The 20,774-nt window shown below is 47.1% G+C and overlaps 2 long non-coding RNA genes across 3 annotated transcripts in view; one reads left to right on the plus strand and one right to left on the minus strand.

The window, feature by feature from the left end:
• Window positions 1–8,121, plus strand: part of LOC117802358 — a 27,142-nt gene extending 19,021 nt beyond the window's left edge. Inside the window, exons 2-3 of one of the 2 annotated variants that reach the window (XR_004625599.1) lie at window positions 2,336–2,466; window positions 7,986–8,121. This is a non-coding gene — a long non-coding RNA (uncharacterized LOC117802358). Of the gene's footprint in view, window positions 1–2,335; window positions 2,467–5,454; window positions 5,712–7,985 lie in introns of those variants that run through there. The other variant, XR_004625598.1, reaches the window with a different exon arrangement.
• Window positions 1–20,774, minus strand: part of LOC117802357 — a 73,271-nt gene that overhangs the window by 7,355 nt on the left and 45,142 nt on the right. Inside the window, exons 4-7 of the long non-coding RNA XR_004625597.1 lie at window positions 19,232–19,341; window positions 14,921–15,296; window positions 8,039–9,827; window positions 1,377–1,647 (exon numbers count right to left, since the gene is read on the minus strand). This is a non-coding gene — a long non-coding RNA (uncharacterized LOC117802357). The remainder of the gene's footprint in view (window positions 1–1,376; window positions 1,648–8,038; window positions 9,828–14,920; window positions 15,297–19,231; window positions 19,342–20,774) is intronic.

The raw sequence follows: 20,774 nt of genomic DNA on the forward strand, positions 1-20,774 counted from the left end.
GCTGAGGTGGAAGAGGAGAAGAAGCAGACAGGTGAGAGGAAGTTAGGGGAAGAAGCTGGGCTGAAGTCAGGACCAGATCTGTGAAGGGAGATGGTGTGCTAGGGTGCCCATGACACTCAGTAGCTGCTGATCCTCAGGGTCCAGAAGCTGAACACTCATTCTAGTCCCTTGAGAATCTATGGAACTCACCTTCATGCCCATGTGCTTTTCTTAGCCAGCTTGCTGCCTACACTCTGCTCTTTAAATGTTTGAATCCATCTATCTACCTGACCCTCCATCTCAAAGTGACCAGGGAGAAGGAAGCACAGAGAAATCACAAGAGTCCACTTGGCCACCAACCAGTAACAATAAAAAAAAAAAATTTTTTTTTGATGGAGGACCAGAGGTTGAAATAAGCATTTCAACTGATGGTTTGCTTTATGTCTCCTTGGCTGTCTCTACTCTGAAAAAAAAAAAAAAAGCCAGAGTCCTCTCTCAAATAGCAGATGAATCTGATGTTTGCCACTCTTCTTTCTTCACTTCACCTGCCAGGAACTTCTTTAACTGTCTCCTCTGGACACTGTACTACGTTCTGGGCTCTGGGATCAAGACAGATCTTAGATAGGGAGAATGGCAGGGATCTGGAGCTGCAGTTCTGGGGAAAGTTACTGCATCAGCTTGGTAACTGTTCCCTCTGTAACCTTGCTGCACCCCTTAGTTCTACCTGGGCCTGAGCTCCAGGTGTAGGCTTCTGACTGGCTTACCATTTCTACCTCCATTCCCTAAGTCTCTGAGACTGGGTTCCTCTATCTAGCTCCCCATACCCCCCCCCCAAAGTCTTGTTCTGAAATCCTTTGCCCTTCCTTCAAATTGTACTTGTCCAATACTTTCCTCCCTCAAACCAGACCCTCCAGCCTGGTTCTGCCTGAACGTTGCATTCTAACGAGCCACCAGGATGTCCACTTGTTACCCTCAAACTACCCTTAGGCCAGCCCACCTCTCTGGACTTCCAGGATTACCTGTCACTGAGACCATCCTTGAACACCTTCCCTGCCTTGGTGGGTCTGTCTTGGCCAACCATCTCTCTTGTGTGACCCATCTCCTGCCCTATAAGCCATGGTTGTGCTCAGCAGTTCTAAAATCAATAATTCAGCAGCCAAAAAATAATTCTTTATGGGGCACAGGCTCAGGCGACATGGTCAGTGCTATGGGAGCAAGGTTCCTCAAATAAGTGACAATTGAGAGGCAATAAATATGTTTGTAGTGATAGGAGATAAAATGTGGAATTATCCTCATTTAACCTTTTGGAAGAATTATTTGGTAAACATACTAGTTAGATATTGCTGCATAAAAATTACCTCAAAATATAATGCCTTTAAACAAGAATAAATACTTACCTGTCACAGTTTCGAAGGGTCAGATATTAAGAAGTGGTCTGGCTGGGCAACTGTGGCTTGGGGCTTCTCATCAGCTTGTAGTTAAGATGTCAGCTGGACTGCGGTTATCTGAAGGCTTGTCTGGTGCCAAGGGATTTACTTCCAAAGTAGGGCATGCCTGGTGATTTGGTGCTAGATTCTGAGAGAACACCACATTTATTCCCACAAGCCTCTCCATGACTTCACAAATGTCCCCTTGCCATGGTGGCTGGTTTCCTCCAGAGCAAGTCATCTAAGAGACCAGGAAGGAAGCAGTAATGCGTTTTATGACCTAACCTTGGAAGTCACGGACTGTCCCTTCTACCATATTGCATTGGTCACACAGGTCAGATTCAACACGGTAGGGACAACGTCCCGTAACAGAGGCGAGGATCATCTGGGGCCATCTTGGACACTGATTATCGCATCAAAGAACCATTCAGCTTAAAGACCAGAAGGAGAATCAGTTTTACATATTATTTTTTTAAAGATTTTTTATTTATTTATTCGACAGAGATAGAGACAGCCAGTGAGAGAGGGAACATAAGCAGGGGGAGTGGGAGAGGAAGAAGCAGGCTCATAGCAGAGGAGCCTGACGTGGGGCTCGATCCCATAACGCCGGGATCACGCCCTGAGCCAAAGGCAGACGCTTAACCGCTGTGCCACCCAGGCGCCCCCAGTTTTACATATTAAAAAGGTAATAATATTTGTTTAATGCTTTATCTCCAGTGCTGGAGTAGTACCTAGCCTATAGGAGGCACTCAATAAGCATTTCATGAACGCATGATTGCATGAACAATATACCTTGCTTTCAGGAAGTGCTTTGTAGTTTATAAAGTACTTTTCCTGATCTTATACAATTTTAGAGGTAGGTAAGGCTAGCACTATTCATACTATTTTATAGAAATATTAATGGTATTATTAATACACTTTTATTTCAGACATGTAAAGTATCATCCAATCAGATGGGACACAGTCCTGATTCTGTGGCTCTCCCCCTGACGCTTCACTCCAATACACAATCAGGATATGACCCGTTTACCAGGCTTTGCCCATGCGCCTGGGCTGTGAGGTAGGTATCTTGAAGTCGAGGTGAAATGACCCTTGGGAGGCTTTTCTGGTTGACAGAGTGGATTTACTGTGAAGCTAGTGACACTGAGACTGGTCACTTGCATGGGCACTTTCAGGGCAATTCCACACATTTTGGCAAGTGAAAACGGTCTCTGTGACACAAATTCTAGACGATGGTCACCCTCTCTTAACAACATTTGCAGTCACCCCAACAATGCAGCTACAAGTGCACTGTAGAAGTGTTAAGGGCCCTCAGAACAGGTGCTAGGTGCAGCTGATTTCCTCCGTCTCACAGGAGAAATCTCTCTTCCATGATATCTGAAGTTATTGATATTTTCAGTGTTTTCAACTGTTACATTTTTTTCTTTTCAGGTTCGTCTCATAGAGGGGATATTTAAAATATAGATACTAAAACTGGGATTTTTTTTCCTTAAAGAAACTAGTTTTTCGTTAGCTAAATAACTGAGAGAAAATCAGATAAAAAATTAATAGATTATGAAATCGATGAAATGGACATGAACTATTCTGATATCAAGAAATACCTTGTAACAACTAAAATTTCAGTGTCAAAGGCAGTTTTTTATTAAGAGGAAGTACATTTTGAAGATAAGTAACAGATAGGGCCTTAGACTGGTGACAATCCTACCTTTAGGGAGGGGCTCATCTGGGTGAACGGAGGTTTCCCCTGGAAGATAGTCTTCTTCTCAACCAAGGTCTATGTGGTGTAGCTCCTAGCAGTCAGCCAGGCAAGGGACCCCGGTGAGCCTGGGCTCCTGCAGGCTTATGACCACCCAGCTCCTCATATGACCTTTGTGACCCAGCATCTCTCTAATAAGCTAGGAAGGGGTTCTTGGGCATGAAAAAATAGAAAGAAACCCAGAGGAAACATTCTGTATGTAGTTAAAGTAAATATTTGCTCCCCTTCACTCCCCTATCCTTCTCCAGTTTCAGAAGAATCTTTGTCTCTGGATTAGTTCAGCTGAAGTTATTTTTCTTGCCATCTGTAAGGAAGATTTTCCATTTTTTCCAACAAGAAAATAACCCTTGGGCCAAAGGAACTGTGAAAATGTTTAGTCTCCTGGCAGGCAGGCAGACTCTCGGGGTGGCAGAATACCTGCAACTCAACTTTGGAGACTGCCATTATGTCATTTATGAAATGACCTTTCCTGCTTTTCCTCTGTGCATTCACCATCGAATTCCTGGCTCCAACAATTCACAATAACTATCCTTTGGGATGTCATGGGGACATTTATTGGGGTGGGGGTGGGGTGCTGTTGGAATGCCACACACTTATACAAAAAGGTGGTGTGGAACAAGAAAATGGATGCCAGGGTCAGAGATTGGAGAACTGTCTCTAGTCTCAGTTTCTTGCTACGTGATCATGGGCAAGTCATTTCTTGTCTTCGTGCCTCAATTTCCCCAAATATAAAAAGAGTGTGATGAACTGGCTGCTCTTCTTTCTAGGTTTAATGATTTATATGACTCACCCTGAAAGGGGGGCAAGGTGAGACAAGAATCAGGATAGTTTGTAAAATGATTTACATGAAATGAGTGATGAAGAAGCCCATTCTCTGAATATTCTTGGGGGAAAAAAGAGGTCTTATCTTTAAAGCATGTATTTGTGTTAGTGAACTGCATCAGGCCAGGCCGGTGGATGTCAGGGGGGTACTTGTTGGGAAGGGAGCAGGGATTGTGATCACCAAAGCAGATTGATGAGGACCTGGCTTAGGAGGACAGTGGCTGAAGCTATCAGTAGAGGTAGACCAGGAAGCCAGGTGAATGATTAGGTACCAGGAGACAGAAGGTCAAGGTCAAAGCAAGACAATCTGAGAAACTGAGTAGTATATATAGCAGCAACTGAAGCCTCTCCTGCCTCAGCCAGGGAACCTTTTACATGCTTCCTGCTGAACCAGGGCTGATGATGAGACCACACTGGCCAACTCACTTTTGCTGGCCCAGGAAGGGTCCCATGGGAAATAAGAGAGTGTGGCTGGAGTGGGGAGTGAACCCATCTAATGTTTTCAAGTGACTATATATTTATGCGAATAAGTATGCAAAACCATCTATTGTAAGTAAAAGACAAAGTATAAGTGATAATAAATTCATTCCTTAAAAACACTTTAAAAAATCAACATTTAGATAAAAATTGTTATATAACCTTTGAAAATGTAGTTAAATCTTTAAAGATACTTTTGTAGGGGCGCCTGGGTGGCACAGTGGTTAAGCGTCTGCCTTCGGCTCAGGGTGTGATCCCGGCGTTATGGGATTGAGTCCCACATCGGGCTCTTCCGCTATGAGCCTGCTTCTTCCTCTCCCACCCTGCTTGTGTTCCCTCTCTCGCTGGCTGTCTCTATCTCTGTCGAATAAATAAATAAAATCTTAAAAAAAATACTTTTGTAAAAATAGAACTATTTATAATTTCAGCTTTCATTGTCTGCCTGCGGTTAACATAAAGAATTAGTATCATGCTTCGGCATGTTATGCCTAGGCCTGCAAATATACAAATTTAAAGTATGATTTGTTCATTATTACAAAATATTCTCCACCTATCATGCGTAACTGTTTTGAATACTGCATTAACTTTTGAGTGTCTTCAGAACCACACATTAGAACATAGAAGAAATAAGCACTCAGCACTACTAGGAAAAGATACTTCACCGTGAATGAATCTGTTGTGTTCATATCAGAGAGGAAGAATATAATAATTAATTTGCCTTTACTCATATCTATGCATCCACTGCTCAAAGCTTGCCCACCCTCTGAAGGGAGGAGTCCATCTCCAATGCTGGCCTCGGCACAAGCCACAAACCCTGGCATTTGGGCACATTTTCCTTTTGATTCATAGACCCAAGGCAAAAGACGTGGAGAAGTGTTTCCCCGGGCCTGAATGGTGTTACTCATGAGGGTGGATGTTTAGGGTTACCGGCTGTGCTGTGGCCCTGCGGAGCTCAGGATCCTGAATGACAGAAGCATTCTTGTGTTCTTCCAGACATGACCATATTCTGCGTTAGTGATATATGAGACCCAGTAAAGCAAGGGCTCAGAGAAGGGGCCCCTTTCGCCCAGGTCTTGCCCCGATGATGGATGGTGCAATTAAGGGATGGCACTGTGGATGAATTCTGGCTAATGATGACACTTTCAAAGCAGAAAAGAAGCTGAACCACAGATAAAGTTCCATTTTTTGGAGTGTCCTTTGGTGAAGCTTTCCCTAATATCTCCTCTTCCCTTATAGACGGGATTAATTAATTACCAGCCTTTGAACCACTCCTATATGTATTTTTGTATTATTACAAATATCACATTGTAATAAAGAATTTAAAAATATGTTAACATTTGTGTCCCTGGCTCAGTTGAAAACGTGGGGATCAGGTTGGTATCTTGATCGTCCCTATGTTTCTTGCGTATAGCACAGCCACCGATGTATCATAGGCCTGTGGGAGGAAGCGGACTGCGAGTGTCAAGGCCTTGTGCTTTGGTGCCAGACACTCCTGAATTTGAATCCTGGTCTTACCACTTCCCAGTTGGGTGGCTTCAGAAGTTTCTTGCTGCCCCTAAGCCTCAGTTTACTCATCTGAAAATGGGGATAAGTTGCCTTCCCACCTCATACGGTTGTTCTGAGCTTACTTATGGTATTTGTCAAATATTTAGTGCAATGTCAGCTGTTGCAACTATTCCCATTATTAATCGAAACCAAACCATCTCCTTGTCCCACCTCCCAGTGCTGACACGCAAACACACCAGGCAGTGCACACTGGGGTACACGGCTTGCAGGGACATTGCAAGGAGGCATTATTGTCAGGTCAATTTCTAATCTTAAAAGGGACGCGGGGTGTGTGGAAAGTCTGCAGGTCTTTGAGCCGACTGGGAAGGAGGGAGGATTAAGGAGTCTATCTAAACTAAAACAGTCCTGGAACAAATGAAATGTAGATCTTCAGTGGTCAGCCTCCTCCTGGACAGTGACGCTCTCTGGCAAATATTTCCTGCACTAATGGGGTGGTGGTGACGGCCTTGTCCTAAGGCAGCTCCCATCCAGAGCTGAGGAGCTGGAGAGGGGGTGTAACCTGAGACCTCACTCTGGCTGGCCTGAAATCGCAGGAAGGCTAGCACCATCTTTCTGAGCAGCAGACTTGCTGGGGCTCAGCTCTGTTTCAGGGATGGTCATGTCCCGCTGGTCAGGTACAGGACATGTCCTGTCTCTGCCACCTGGAAAAACACACCGGCTGTGATGGGCTGGCGTGTTCCTATCTGTCAGCTGACCTGCCCTGAGAGATGCCTTGGCCTCCCACTGCTCCACTCACCACAGTATTTGCTCTTTTGGGCCGTGGGAGTCAAGGTCTGCAGCCTGTGCTCTACGCCCTCCGTGGGGCAGCCCCTGAAACATTTTTAAGCTCTGATTCATCTCCAGGCACTACGCCAGGTGTGCAGGGGACAGCAAGAGAGTAAGAAGGCCCTCTGTTCCCAGCAGCTTATACTCTAGTTAGGGGAAGATAATGGGGTGTTAGTCAGCTGTTAATGTAATAAATGTATGTCCTAAGTGTGAAATTAATGCTTTGGAGGGCAAGGGAGGGGCCCCATAGAGTTGACGGGGACGTTCTAGGAGGGAGTCTGAGAACAAGTGAGGCTTCTTGCCGTGTTAGGATGATTCCCTGACCTTCCAGTTGCCCATTTGTCCTTGGTGCCCATATAGCCAGCAGAGGTGGCTCCACGCAGTCGCCAGGACTTGGGTTTGGGGGCAGAGGAGAGGTGTCACACTCAGACTGGTATGAGATTGTAATTCCTAGAGCGGCCTGGGATGAGACTTGCAAATCACTTCTCATGAACACCCTAGGCTTGGGATAATCCTTGGGAAAGGTGACACACAACTTTACGGCTCCCCTTAGCTCAAAGAAGGGATGCGAAGGGAAAGCGCTGCTGCTGGAGCGGGGCATCTCAGAGTGTGGCTTTCCATCTAGTATGTGTCTCCAGCAGCCACGAGGTTACACAGCAGGCCAGGGGCCCAGGCCAAAGTTCTGGTTGACCTGGGACCACACTGCAAGGACCACAGTGGGGTGTGAAGTAGTCCATCTTGGATGCTTTAGGATCTCAGGACAGCCCCCGGAGAGTCCTATCTGAAAAGCATTGCAGATGGCAGCGGGGGGAGGTTGTCTCTTGATCATGCTCTGGATTAGTCTCTGGGTGAGTGGGGGGAGGTTTAGCAAGTTCCTTGTGAGACGAGTCTGTTCAACTTCACAAGCAGGGCTAGCTTTGAGAGTTCTAAAGAGCAATTATTAGTGAAAGACCAGGCTGTTCAAGGTAGCTTGAAACACCTGCCATCAGATGGGAGTAATTTTGCCTCTTCTTGAAACCCTGAAAGGGGCCACATAAGGAGGGACCACCGCCCATGTCCACCATTGTCGTCATCATTAGCATTGTCATTTGTCATATAAGGGCAATCATTAAGCACCAAATATGTGTCAGGCATGGGGCTACGTGCCAATCCTCATAATCTTGCAAGCTAAAAGTACTTTCTTCATCTTACAGGAGAAGCAGCTCAAGTTCAGAGATGTTAACTGGTTCGTTGGAAATTAACTTACCGCATGAAAGCAGCAGGGCTGGGGCAGGAGCCAAGGTCTGTCCGACTCCGTAGCGGGTGTTCTGCTTTGGCAGCTGTTTCCTCAACAACAGCAGAGACGTAGTGGCTTTGGCACCAAGTGAGCTTCCTCTGAGTGTCGCTGATTTAAACAGTGAAGGGGTTTATTGGAGAGTCGTAGGGTAGATCAGGTACTGACAGAAAGGCCGAAGAACCAGGTAGGAGCCTGCCCCTACGAAGACTCCCACATGGGACATTCCTCTACGAAAGTATTTGGACGCTGGGAAGCCAAAACAGAAAGATAAACATTTACTGCAGACTCCGAGAAATGGCAGAGCATCGAGATTGTGGTATCAGCACCCCAAGGAAAATGTGTGGTTGAATGTAGCTGAAACCCACAACCATTGGTACCGGAGCCTTGGTGCCTCAAGACAGGGCCTAAAAATACAAGTCACTTATACATATTTGAACAGGTGATCGTGTCCCTTCTATTTGCCCCCCACTCACGCAACAACCAAACTTAACTGGGTGAGCTTTTGTAGTGACCATCCCCAGTATGGCATTAACCTCACTCACTCTACCCAGCCTCCAAGATGGCCTCCAACGATCCTTGCATCCTGATATTCTTACTCTTTTATAGTCCCTCCCACACTGAATCAGGGCTGACCTATATGAACAATAGAATACAGTAGATATGACAACATGTGACTTCTAGAGCTCAGCCAGTTGCCATGTTGTGAGGACACTCAAGCAGCCTCATGCTAGCCACGTGAGTGAGCCATTGAGTTTTGGAGTAATTTCTACACAACAATAACTAGAGGTGAGAAAGAAAAGAGGTAATATGTATGAAAGCAATAACCAATGAAGACACATAGTCTCTACTGGGGCTGAAATGGACCTTCCAGCAGGTATGGACACTTCCTCAGTAACAGCTGTGACAAGTTCCCAGATTCTCAGCAAACCAAGGGCTCCCTTATCTGTTTTTCATGTGTAGCTGTGTTTGTAAGAGATGCCAAATATTTTGGCCTCCTGGGACAAGGGTAAGGCATTCGTGGGGCCCAAGGTAAGGCAGCTGAGGAATAGCCTTCCCTCTACGGGTAGTGAACTTCCAGCGCTGTAAGCCTGTCTGACCAAAGGCCTTCGTGTGCTGTGTTTCCCCTCTGTGTACACCAGGGATTGGCAGACTATGGCCCTTAGATCACTCACCAGTTTTTATCAATAAAGCTTTATTAGAAAATGCCTGACGGTGCGTTGTCGAATGCTGTTTTTGCACTACAATGGCAGAGCTGAGTAGTTGTAACAAATATCCTATGTGGCCTGCAAGGCCTAAAATACTTTCTCTCTGGCCTTTTAAGGAACACTTTGCTGATTCCTCGTAGAGATGGTCAAAGCATTGTTGGCTAGCGCAACTGAGAGCCAGAGACGCAGCCTTGGTTGTCTAGTCTCTGTCCCCAGCTCTGTAGAGGGCAAGGAGGCACCATGGCTTCTCCCTACCTCTCTCAAGATGCAGGACTTTCCAACAGGACAGAGAGTAGAACTATCAAGGAGAATCTCACCGAATCCTGAGATGTAAGCCAATAGAGGTCTGCCCTCCCGTGTTAGTTACCTGTTGCTGTTTAACAATTACCCCAAAATGTGATGCCTCAAAGCAGTAAACAATTATTATCTCTCACGGTTTCTGTAGGACAGGAATCTAGGAATGGCTTAGCTTGGTGGTTCTGGCAGTCGAGGCAGTTTCACTGCAAGCCACAAGCATGTTCGCCTTATAACTCCTTGGTGGTCAGGCAACATTGCTGTAAAAGAAAAAAAAAACTGGTTGACATTTTGTTTTGACAGTTTGCTGGTTTTGTCACCAGTGGACAGATTGGTTTCATTTCCCCAGTGACAACAGTACTCCTGTTTTTATATTATGGAAATCTCAGCCCTCATTATGGTTTATACAGTGGCTCAGAATTTTGAACCTACATTTCCCACGGAACTTTAAAATGTCTATCAATGGACATGTGACAGACGTGAACAGAAAAGCTCACCAGAGTAGAAGGCTTTCACGAAGCAACTCAAAGCTCAGTTACAAATATACATCCTAGTATTTGGAAACTAATACCTCTCTTAATGAAGACAGAAATTTTAGCAAAAAAAGAAAAGTGTGTGCTGAACAAGGAGATGAATCAAAAAGGAAACAAAATGTAGTTTTGATGTTATGAATGAAAGACAACAGAGACAAATGCTTAGATAAAATCTACAATATAAACCCTTTTTTGTACGGAATTGCTGTGAATCTATACATATTTTAAATGTATTCAAATATTTTGCATTTAACACTGAAGTTTTAAAAATCTTATTATTCACGTTTCATGTTTTATTATGTCCTTTTTAATGAGTGTCCCTCCTTTGTTTTTTGTGCTCTTATTTTTTACATTAAAATTGTCTTATGGATAATTAGTTATGTGGCAAACACGCTTGCAGCAAAGATGGTTATAAGGAAAATACCAGACATGGGTTCTGCCTTAGGCTCTTTCATGAGGTCAAAATGTTGGGGCTGCCATACCTGAAGGCTTGAGAGGGGCTGGATGATGTAGTTTCAAAGATTTTTTTTTAATTTTTTTTTTTTTGATGGAGAGAGAGACAGCCAGTGAGAGAGGGAACACAAGCAGGGGGAGTGGGAGAGGAAGAAGCAGCCTCCCAGCAGAGGAGCCTGATGTGGGGCTTGATCCCAGAACACCAGGATCACGCCCTGAGCCGAAGGCAGATGCTTAACGACTGAGCCACCCAGGTGCCCCCCCTTTTTTTTTAAAGAATTTTTTTTTTTTTTGGATAATGTGGTTTCAAGGTGGCTCACTCACAAGGCTACAAGTCAGTGCTTCACTTCTATCCCTCTTGGGTCTTTCCATAGGTTGCTTGCGGTCCCCACAACATGGCAGCTGGCTTCCCTGAGAGAAAGCACACTGTCATTTCTATAGCATCCTATAGCTACCCAGTAGGCAGGGATGGACTACACACAGGGTGAATACCTAAAGGTGAGATTCATTGTGAACTCTCTCAGAGGCTGGATACCACACATCTCACCTCACATAAGAGTACTCGTACATGGTGGAAATTGTCTTTGGAGAGGGAAATAGATGGATACTCTAGTCTCTGCATGGTGGGATGGAGAGAACTGTGGAATGGCAGTCAGGAGACCTGAGCGTCAGTCCTGCTCTGCCCCTGACCTTCTGAGTGTCCTAGGATGGGCCATGTTCTGTGATGGAGCTGCAATTTTCTCATCCCTGGAAAAGAAAGTCTTCTACAGTCAGGTCAACGTGGTGTGGGGGTTAAGTCCCCACCACCTAGCCAGTTCCTCATCTCTGTGGAACTCAATTTTTCTCATCCATAAGAGCAAGGGTGAGAATACCACACCCCTAAGCTGGTGTGAAGAATAAATGAGCCAGGCCATGTCATATGCCTAGCACACAGAAGGCACCCAATAAGTACTAGTGGCCATTACTCGCAGCAGAAGTAGCAGTATCACCGCTAGCTTTAACATCTCTGATCCACAGTCTGCTGTGAGCCCTGTGAATGAGAGGCTTCTGTATGCTCCCTCCTCTCCATCAGTCCAGACCCCTTCTGATTCCCTCTGGCGTGGCCTTCGGGTGGCTGTGCTCAGACCTCTGGGGAAGGCTGGGGTACACACTTCCTTTCTCAGCATTTTGTGGCCAAGGCACTTGCATGCCTGTTATAGCTAGCTGAAATTAGAAACTGAGCAATGACAACAGCCTCAAGTTCAGTGTTGGGGCCTGTCCTTGGGACAACTGTGAAGCATGAGTCAGAGTGGCCGAGGTGGGCTGAACTTCAGAACTCATCTAGTCACTGGTTGGGCCCCCCCCCCGTGGGGCCATCATCCCTTCTCACAAGCCCCACTGGAGCATTTTTCTGAAGATCCACCACCCACCACGAAAGGTCCATGGAAGTGCCCTTGGATAGTGCTGCTGGCTCGAGGCTATTCTGCCCAGACCCATGCTGTGGCCAAGCCACTGTGGGAAGCCCTCAGCTTCGGGTCCTCACCCCACTGTGACCATGGGGTTGACATCCATCCTATCCATCCCCATTCTCCTCAGCCTCAGCTAGGATCCCAGGCCTCTTCCTATACCCACTGGTTCCCAGACTCCATCCCCACACTACTCTATTCATCTTCTCACTGGCCTGGCCTCTGTCTTATTCTCCCTCATCTTCTCACTGCTCCATGATAATAAATCCTCTGTACCCTTCGCCTTTTCTGGAACATTCCTTTTTCTCAGCCTGTTGTCCTCTCAGTTGGGGGCTGCTATTACACTATACCTCCCTCAGAGTTGGGGATCAGTCTGAAAATCTTCCTGGTTCCCCAAGCCATTCCTATACTCCCCTTCATCTTGTGAAAGCCCCTGCTCCTTTAGGCTCATACCATTCAGCTCCCTCCCCTTCCCTGATGTTCTCCAGGTCTCCTGGTCAAGCCACTCAATCATTAACCACCTTGGTTCCTGAGCTCCTAGATGCCCTTTGCACCTCAACTCCCTCATCATTCTTGGGACTTCATCATCCTTGAGGATTGTTTTTCTAGGATCCCAATTTGAACCTCGTTGCCAAGAACACTTTCAGACCTCAGCTGCCCACTCCCTTCCCAACACAAAAAGGGCATAACCTCCCAAATCTCAAACCCGGCATCTCAATCTATGGCCAACATTTCCTGTCCTTCCAGCTTCCTCAAGCCTTGCTACAACAATTCTTTGTCCTCTTCATGAACACAGACCTACTGGGCCCAGTTCTTTCTCACTACCCATGAGTGTTCTTCTGGCTTCATTTCCCTTTCTCTCTGTCCTAGATTCCATGGTCCTTCACTGGAATCACCCCCTTGCACACACCTCCAGCTCCCTCACTACTCCAGCCCTTCTTTGCACTTTACCCAACTTGCCGTGATGCTTGGCCTTAGTACAAGGCTCTTCATAGTTTGTAGAGCTCTGGGAGCTACATGATTTCATTTGGGCATTTGGGTGGTCATATATGGTGTAGTGCAGGTATTCATATTTTTGTCATACAGATGAGGTACTAAGCCCAAAGAGGTGAAGTGGCCCAAAGCTGAGCCTCAAACCTATGCCTCCTGGCCCCAGGTCCACCATGCCTCTTGAAGGCAGCCCATCTAGAATAGGTTGGAATTTGGATACCTGGTGATGGGAGTGCGAGTGGGGGCAGGCACCCCAGCAAAGGGGAGATTGTTCCTTCATGGTGATGGCGTCAGGAAAGGTGGTGGTCCAGAACGGGACTGTGGTGCTCCTCCCAGGCCCCTTAGAGGCTGAGAAATCCTTCCTCACAGGCTGCCTTGCAGAGGTACACTGGTTGCGAAATGCAAAACCAGATGCCATTGGTAAAGCACACTGTCTGACACAGCATTCCTCTGGCTTCCCAGCCTTCTGCAAATCCCATTTCTTTCCATGTTGGGGCTCAGGGGGCTGAGGTCTCTGCAGCACTCTACACATCAAAGACACCACCAGGTTTCCCAGCAGAGCCCTCAGAGGCTTCTAACCAACCTCTGACAATAAAATAACTTTTAAATAAAAACCAAGACTTGATATTTGGCAGAAAAGGGATTAACAGGATCAGTGGTGCGGGGGGATGACATCATGATATTTTTGTTGGCACTTCCCCAGCTCAAGTGTGAGGAGTCTGGGCATGGAGGGAGGATATATACATTTTTTCTTTTCAATGGACTTGGCCGCTCTGAGTCTCGATCTGGAAAATCCAGGGAGCTGGAGGGAGGTGGCATGGTTGGGGGTGACCTTCCAGCAGGGGTAGGGCATCCACTGGCCTGCGGGGGTGAGCACACTGGGCCTGTTGGGGTAGAGCAGGGACTGGAGAGTCATTCTCTTGGGGCCTCAGTCAACAGGAGAGGAGAGGCCCTTTTTGGGGACCAGGTGCTGAACTTAGAGAAAGGTGCCAAAGTGGGCAAATGTCCTGGTCCAACCAGCAGGAGAGACAGGTTGACCTAGAGAAGCATATGGCCTGACCCTTCCCCACGCAGACCTCTGGGTGCTGTGGCCACTAGAGATGCCCACAATGACAGGGCCATGAGGGTCTTAGAGAGCACTGCTCCAATGGGTGCTAAACTTATTCTGTTTTTTAGTTAAGGAACTCTTGTTTCAAATGAGCTACTGAGGACTAGAGGAGGAATTGCTGCAAGGCTTGGCACTTCCTGGCTGTGCCTGCCTGGCTCCTGAGGCTGCCTTGGAATCTATCAAGAAATACAAATTGAAAAGCCCATCATTTATTAGATGAACACTTACTAACTGCCTGCTCCATACCTGGCACTTCTCCAGGCATAGGGAGTGCTGTGGTGAGCCAAACCAGCCCCCTCACCCCCTGGGGCTGCGAAAGACACACATTAATTAAATAATGACACAAATAAATGTTAACTCCCTCCTCCTCCGAACCGTATGAAGGAACTGGTTTGGGAAGTGCCAGATTCTTAGTGGGGCACTCAAGGCTCTGGGTTACGAAGCCCAAGCTGGCTCTCCAGCATTGGTCCACCTTGCTCTCCTACTTAACCCGAGGCACCATCCAGACCTTTGGTGCATTGCCCCATGTATAACTTACCTTTTCCCACCCCCCCGTTTCCCCTGGGCTACCTCATTTCCCTCTCCTCCTTTCTCCCCTCCAGCTATCTCTGCCACCCCTGGAGGGACCCGTGATAATCCCACATGTTAACAAAGTCTCCTCAGTTCGAGGGGACCCTGCCAGTCCTCTTTAGCACTTCTGCCTGGTCCAGAGAGGAGGGGAGAGGCCAGCACTGGTGAAGGAGCTAGAAACCTGGGCAGAATCCTTGTCCTGTTCCTGAGATGTTAGGTGTCACCCAACCTCACAGAGATGCCCATGAACTCACCTTGGACTGGTTTGATCCCCTCAGGTGTACACGGTTCCTTTCCTCAAGAAACTCCCTGAAGGCCAGGATTGACTCTCCTTCTCTGTCTTCTCCCAGTACCAACTTCAGGGCCTTGAGCTCCTTAGGGGCCTGCCATGATGTTTGTTCATTGACCAGCACATTTTGTTATGAGCTCCTGGGCTGGCGTCTCTCACTTGCTCATTGCTGCCTCACCACTGGTTCTAGTCCAGCTGCTCTGGGTTTTCTTTTCATGAGGAGACTGAAGGTACCTCCTTTTGGAATCACATTTATAGCCTCAAACATGTATTGGGTACCTACTGCATACCAAGCCTGTGCTAGGAATGACATCTTCTCTTCCCTCCAAAGAGTGTAGGATCTAAGAGAGGAAGCAGACAAGGAAAGCAACAATGGTGTATCATGTGCTGGGGAGAGTTGGGGAAGCTACGAAGACGTGGGGGTCCCTCCCATCCTCCTTCAGAAGGCAGCTTCCACTCATCTACAGGAGCGAGCGAAGGTTGGGTTATCTGTCTGTCCTCTCAGGGCCTCTCCTGGTATTGTGGGTCTGCCTCCGTGAACCCCAAGCCACCCACTGGACACTTGAGAAGCTAATGGTCCCTCTTGTCTGAGGTCAGTGACTAGATGAGTATTCCTTTGCTACCCCATCTTTTTGGGCTTCCTAAAATAGCCACATCATGCTGAACAGGCATGAGCTGAATTCTCTACTGAAGGGTTCCAACTATTATGGGTTCTGAGGGGTTCTTCCCCTATTCTGACATAGGGGAAGAAAAACCCAATTTCTTGTTAATTTAAACTGTCCCCTGAATCTTAAAGGAAAGGCATTTAAATCTAAGTCTATCACAAGCAGGGGTCCCTGATGACATCCCTTTACACCTGGCCTATTTTACCAAACCCTGAGTTTCTCCTATATTTTGGCAAGTCCAGGTCTTCAGATCTCTATGCAACTCCTTTGGGAATCCTCTCTTCCTCTCTATTTGAAGTTTCTAACTTCCATCCTCTGACACCTCTGCCCTGGACATTCATTCTGGAGTATTTCCCATTCAGCCACCCTCTCATCTCCGATCCCTCTCAGGGCCCCTCAGATCCTAGGGACCAGCCAGGACCAAGGCGGGAGAAGCTCCAAGCCCTGCAGCCCATGGGCACCAGAAGATAAGGATTCTTCTCTTTGGATTTCTTTTCAACATTCCCACCAGTGTGGCTGCAAACAAATGGGTTCCATGATCTAGTAGAACTATTGAATATGAATATATATTTCTCCCCAAGACAATCATTAATTTTGGGAGATAGCATTGTTTAAACCATGCAAGACAAATCCAGCCATTTAGTGGAGTGCTGGAGGTAGCCCAACCTAGCTTACAAGAGCTGGTTGGTACATTTTTAGGAATTTTGCAAGCCGGTTGTTAAACATTATCATTCTGAAGTAGTAAATTATATAAATATAAGCAAATACATCATACTAGAAACAAATTAAATAAGTACTAAAAATGCAGTACCTTCTAATGGTTTTACTCTAGTATCATCTATGTTCTCGAAGTCATTTCCATCTCTTGCCTCGGTGTGGCGAGATACTGTGTGTGCACTACTTCCGGGTGTCACTATCCAACTCCAGCTTTAGTGACATCACACTGGTAGTTAGAAGTCAGCCATGATGGGAATATTGACACCATGGAAATTGGCAAATGTCACCCATTAGAATTCCCCTCCCCCCACCCAGAGCTGGTTGATAAACTTTAGCAGCTCTTCACTGAGTAAGGCCACGTGTCCTCAACAGGCATGGCACTCCTCTGCCTTCCTCAGGATGCCACGTCATTTTGCAGGGCTGCACTTGGCCTCTTGCCTGCCCTGCCTGGCGCCTCTTAGAACTAACAGCTCCTAATGGCAGCTGCCTTAATTACTCAAGGAAGGACTGAGTCACTATCTTAGGGGATGGAAGAGTTGACAGTTGGTTCTGGAAATGAGAAGTGTGTGTTGAATGCTCGGTGAGCACTGGCACTAGATCAGCCTGGGGGAGGAGACTTGGGGTAGCTTTGCCTGGGGAAGTGGTGCTGGGGCTAAGGGGGATGTCATATTCCTGGAGGGTGTGGGGCTTGCGTGGTGGGCTGGGTAAAGTCAGAGGACAAACCTGGTGCCTCTCTCTACAGCATCAGCTTACTCAGCGGTAAGTAACTAAAAACATTGTTCTATCAATGAAACACACGTGCAAATACTATGTAGAGAGTACAACATTGGGATGAATTTTTAAATGAAAACAGGAGACTGCAAAGACATTTTTCCTCCATGACAGGCTCCTCCAGGCCATGGCTCCAGACCCCAGGAGTACCTAGTCCTTCTCTGGCATGAAGTCTTCAGACAGAAAAAATTGAGCACCATTGAACTACAGGTCTTTGAGATATCCATAGGAATGAACTGAACAGAGGCTGGGAGAAAGCGGCTAGGGCATTCTAGAAAGCAGAATTCAGTAGAAAAGAGCAAGGGCTTGGATCAGATTCCTTGGGCTGGAATTCCTGCTCTGCTCCTTATTAGCTGTGACGTATTAGGTGGGTTACTTAACTGTTCTGTGCCTCCATTTCCTGCAGCTGTCAACGGAGGCCAGTAAGAGTACCTAACGAGGAGGTCGTTTCAGAGATGAAATTAGAGGTGTGTACAGCACTTGGAGCAGCCTTAGCGCTTGTTCTTTCCAGTTGTTTCAAGCAGAGGGAACAGCATGAGCAAAGCCCAAAGCCTGGACAGGCTGCTCCACGTGGTGAGGGCGTGGTATGCGTATGGTGGAAGGTGAGGTTGAAGCGTTGTCCGGACTCATGGCTCTCAACTCACTTGACCTCTTGGGTCTTCCCTACACAGGGGAGGGGGGTGAGCTTGCTAACCACCGAGGTCCATTCTGGTGCCCACAGCCTATGTCTTATTTCATCCTTTCTCTGCCTTCTTTATTTCTGAATACCACATAGAACATTCAGGTCCCCCCTGCTTAGGGATTTAATATATCTTTATGTTGCTCGCCAGCTACTTTATGAACTAGTCTTCCCATCCCCAAACAAAGGAAAATATATATTTAATTTAAAATGCTAAGGTGAAGAGATAATCTAGATACAGTTATCTTTTTAAAAAAAATTCATTTGGCTAATTTCACAGCAAAGTGTGGCACAACACATGAGAACAGAAGAACTCTGTGGTCTGTGGAATTAAGAGAGATTTGGGTAAAAATCCTGGCCCACCAAAGTTGTTTCTGCTTTAACCTTCAGTTTCTTCCTGTCTGCAATGGGCTGCTGATAAAAGGACGGACCTTCCATGGCTGCTGCGAGAAGTTAAATGATCTATGTCAGGTCCGACTCTGAGAGGGCAAGGTCAACTTCCCGTTGCTCTTCCGGACCCTGCTTAGGAAGGAGGAAGTTGAGGCTGGCTCCCTCCCTGCTGGACATCATCACCATTGCAGGCCGTGTCCCTCGACCCCTTGTCACGGCCTGGGGAGCATCGTGCCATCCACCCCGGGGCACTGCATTCTCCTACTGGGTCCCCCGTACTCCCCAGTCTCAGGATGATGAACCAGTCAGAGCTCTTAGCTGCAAGCGAGCAGGAAGTCATTCCAGGAGGAGCGGGTTCCCCTCACTGAGTGCTCTCTGGGGAGGACAGGTGCCCAGTGGGGTAAACAGCCCTGTCAGAACGGGCCTTTCTCTGGTCCTGACCTAGATGTAAAGTCGCATGTCCGAGGCTTGGAGGATTCTCTAAAACAAGGAAAGAGCCCTGGAGGGGGTCAGGGCACTGGCTGGGGCTCCTGTCTCACAGCTGTGTTTCTGTGGGTGGACAGTGATGACCCTTCTCAGGACTCGGTTTCCTCCTCTGTAAAGCCAGATGATTGGGGTATCATTTCCCAAGGCGGCAATACATTGCTGCAAACCAGGTGGCTAAGCACGACAGGAATTTATCCTCTCACAGTTTGGAGGTTGGACGTCTGAAATCAAGGTGACTGCAGGTCACGCTCCCCCTGAAGCTTCTAGGGGAGAATGCTGCCTTGTCTTCCAGTTTCTGGGGTTCCTGGTATTCCTTGGTGTGGTGGCTCCAATCTCTGCTTCCACCTCAACATGGCCTTTTTCCCTGTGTGTGTCTCAGTGTGTCCTCCCTTTTTCCTATAAGGATGCCATCCCTGGACTTGGGGCCCACCCCTCAACCAGATCCTTAACTAATTACATCTGCAAAGACCTCATTTCTAAATAAGGTCACATTCTAAGATTCAGGTGGATGTGAGTTTTGTGTGGGGGGGGGGACACTATTGGATTATAGGGTCTCGGTAGTTCTTACCAGTCCCAGGCCTTTGGAAGTCAGTGGGTACACAGAATTCCCTGGCCAGGCGCCTCTCTTCTGCTGGGACTCCTTTGGTAGAGATTGGGTGAGGCAGGATATCTTCGGAGCTGTGTGAAGGACAGTCATGAATTACCAGGGTCGTAATTGCCACCAGTGGAACTGCTACTACTCAGCACTGTATCACATCCCCCTCTTCTACTCTCCCTACTCTCACCACTGGACATGCCTCCACCTTCCTGCACCCCTCTTCCCCCAGCTCTTACTACTGGCGTGTGTTGGATCCTGTCTGTGTTCTGGTCACCGAGCTAGATACACCCATCACTTCCTTCCGCTGGCGCTGTGAAATCAGTAGGACTACCATTGCCATTGAAAGTTACAAAACTGGGCACGGAATGGCAGAATCGGGATCTGAATGCAGGTCCGGCAGATCCGAAGCTCACGCTCTTGCCACGCACCTGGAAGTTTCAGCAGCAGAAACAGACCCCAGCCTCTGGCTTTCATTTGGCATTACTGTTTTCAAGGCAAGATTGTGAAACTGTTGAATTAGTTTACAAGATTTCCCTGTGAATTGCCTGATCTCTCTTCCTTCCTCTCCATGCCTTAAACCTCCATGGTGGAATCTGGTACCCTAAGGTGGGCTCTGGCCCCTTCAATTTCTTAGACCCCTCACTTCCACCAAGGTAGCAGTGTCTGGTAACAACATTAAGATGCTGCCCTTGCTTCGCTCTCAGACCTCCAAGGGTCTCTGTGTTGTTCTTAGCACACGGCCCTATGTGTGGAAAGCAATTTCCTCCACTCACTTTTCTTCCCTCTCCCCTGTCCTTCTAAAGGCACTCTGGGCCCCGCCTGTTTGACCAGGGCACAGGTTCCTGCTCTGTTATGACAACTTCTATCATAAAAGTGCACAGTCTTGGGGCCCCTGGGTGGCTCAGTTGGTTAAATGTCGGCCTTCGGCTCAGGTCATGATCTCAGGGTCCTGGGATCAAGCCCCACATTGGGCTCCCTGCTCAGTGGAGAGCCTGTTTCTTCCTCTCCCTCTGCCTGCCATTTTCCCTGCTTGTGCTATCTCTCTGTCAAATAAAGAAATAAAATCGTTAAAAAAAAAAAGTATACAGTCCGAAATCTTAATACATAGCAGTTTTTCTTTGACCCAACACATTTAAAAAAACAAACAACAACAACTTCATTCAACACACTCTTTAGCCAGGTCCTAAATAATAATATTGACAGAAACGTGTGTTTTTTTTTTTTTTATGTGTCACAGTTTTTCCAATACATTAAAAAAGTTTGTTCATTTACAGCCTAATGTCACCTCCTGTACTCAGCGTATGGGAGTCACGTTGGTGGGGGAGCCAGTGTTCTGCTTAATTGAGGCATCCGCTAAAGATGCTGGGGGCTTTAGGGGGAACAGAAGTACATATTGATGTAACCCTTTGGGCAATCAGTGTAGTTATATGTGTCAAGAGCCTTACATTTCACTCTCTACTTACACTTCTAGAAAATAATTCCTGAAATTAGTCCCGAAGCAGATAAAACCTGA

The sequence above is a fragment of the Ailuropoda melanoleuca genome, chromosome 5 (assembly GCF_002007445.2).
Source record: "Ailuropoda melanoleuca isolate Jingjing chromosome 5, ASM200744v2, whole genome shotgun sequence".
NCBI classification, from domain to species: Eukaryota; Metazoa; Chordata; class Mammalia; order Carnivora; family Ursidae; genus Ailuropoda; species Ailuropoda melanoleuca.